At 31.8% G+C, this 2,500-nt stretch overlaps 1 protein-coding gene across 6 annotated transcripts in view; it reads left to right on the top strand.

Moving 5' to 3' along the window:
* Positions 1 to 2,500, top strand: part of LOC124948405 (homeobox protein abdominal-B-like) — a 69,760-nt gene that overhangs the window by 64,250 nt on the left and 3,010 nt on the right. The window lies entirely within an intron of this gene.

Here is a 2,500-nt window from a genome sequence, read left to right as displayed (position 1 = left end):
ATACATATATATATATATATATATATATATATATATATATATATATATATACATCTATCTTGTACACAATTCTTATTTATCGGCTAGATCGCTCCTATCTGCAAAGTCGTACACACGGCGACCCGATAAAGCGAGTTATCGCTACTCGAGTTAATAGTATGCGTAAGCTAGGAAGAGAAAGAGAGAAGAACAGAAGAGCGAGTGAGAGAAGGAAAGAGATGTGCGCGCGCAAGCTTGGTACAATGTGTAACATACATACATATATATATATATATATATATCTGTATTACATACATATATATCACATACAAAGTCTCTCTCAAAGGTACTGCGTCTAGTGTACGCAGCTCCCAATAGATGGCAGCGCTATTATCTTTGCCCGTTCACTTCGTACGCTGCAAGAAAGTGCCGCCACTTGCTTCCTATCGTCAACTCCATACACGTACGCTTCTATGCGTATATATAAATATATATATATATACATATGTGTGTATGTATAGTGTTCGTCCCGTTCTCTTATATACGAATGGATGAGCGAACGTCGAGTAACGAGCTTGAGCAGGTGGACTTGCAAAGCTTTTTTATATCGAGAGAAAAAAAAATCGCTGTTCCTTTCCATTCAATTTATCATCGAACTCGATCATATAAAATTTTTTTTGGACGTTTAATTAATCCATCCCGATTTCTTTATGGCATAACTTGATTTCCAATTTTATTTGTTTATAGATAATTTTCAAGCCGATATCTGGAATATGCTAAGATTTTCTAGGAATTTATACATTATTATTTATATATTATATATATATATATATATATATATATATATATATATATATATGTTTAAAAATATTTCATTCCTTGTTGTCAGATGTCCCGCGTAAATTTTTCGAATTTCAATATAATAAACGATAACGTAAACGTTCGATATATTTTAAAGGAACCAGATATTCAATCGAGATTCTTTACCTCTTCCTGTTATACCTTATTCATAAGGTTGTTTGAAAGGAGCAAGAGTAGAAATATCGATTTCTTTCCAATCGATGTTATTTTCCTGTTATATATCTACGTATACGTACAAATACATACGATAAAGTTTCTACTGGTCGACGAACGTTGGACGGTGATATTCTTTTATCTGAAATATTTTCTCCCCTTGATTGTACATGGTTATTCGCAAACACTATATTCTACATTGTCCCTTTCAATCGTTTTATCAATTTTTTGACGACATCAAATGATCGGATGAAAATTTTCTACGCGAGAATTTTCAATTCGGAAAGTGATCTATAGATTTTTCATTTTTTTTTTCTTTTTTTTTTTTTCTTTTTTTTTTTTAACTCAAGGAAAATAAAAAAGAACGTTCTATTCGAATCGCGTACGATTTGTAAATACGATTAAATTCGTAATATCGTATATGTAAAAAAAAAAAAAAAACGGCCGAGAAAAAGTTAACAGTGACATTCGGGAAAAGTTAATAGCGTAATCGTTACAACAGAAATCGATATGCCGCGTCGTTTGATTTATGGTTTCGCTCATAAGAACAAACTGGTGTCTCTCTCTCTCTCTCTCTCTCTCTTTCTCTTTCAAACGCGTCGACATTCGCGAGAATCCTGACCTTTGTTAAATAATTTGCATATTTTCACGGTTTTAGTGGGCAATAAATTCCTGTCGCTTAGGCAATTATACCACACTGCGTAGGGAGACAGGGAGAGCGTTTGTTATGCCTTTATTATGTCCATATGGCTTACGTTCGATCAATCGAAATATCCAAACGTACAGTCGATTAAAACTCATCAAAATAATTATTTCGTTGAGTTGGTTGGACAGGTCCGAAGTAAAATTAATGTTTCCGAAGAAAGAAAAAAGAAAAGAAAAAGAAAAAAAAAAAAAGAAAAAGAGAAATAGAAAAGAAGGGGGGAAAAAAATAACAAGGAAAAAATAGAGATCGTCCTTTAAAAAAAAAAAAAAAAAAAAGAAAAAAATAAATAAATAAATAAATAAATAGAATCGTTTCTATGGTGAATTTAGAAAAATTTCCATTTATTTCATAACATCTCCGAAAGGACGATCAACTCGACGTTTAAATGACATTACGTGAGAACAAAGAAATAATAATAAAAAAAAAAGGAGAAAAAAAGATTAAAAAAAAAAAAAAAAAACAAGGAAAAAAAAAAAAAGAATGACAAATGAAATGAATTTGAGAGAGAGAGAGAGAGAGAGAGAGAGAGAGAGAGAGAGAGAGAGATATATATAATGAATTATGCGGAATAATTTATGCTAATCGTCGTTGTTATAAATAACTAAGTCGAATGATTAGATCTAACGCACATTTCGTAATCTCATCCTTTCGCATAAGTTATGGTTTATACCACCGTAAGAGAAATGTTTCCTTTTTCCTATGCAAACGATTCACGTAGCAGGTTTTTCTTCAAGTAGAAACAGGAACCACCGGCGTGAGTAAAGAAACTGCTTCATGAATAGCACTAACTACTTACTAGCT

Source organism: Vespa velutina, chromosome 4 (assembly GCF_912470025.1).
Source record: "Vespa velutina chromosome 4, iVesVel2.1, whole genome shotgun sequence".
NCBI lineage: Eukaryota > Metazoa > Arthropoda > Insecta > Hymenoptera > Vespidae > Vespa > Vespa velutina.
This window is presented reverse-complemented; position numbering and strand designations above follow the sequence as displayed.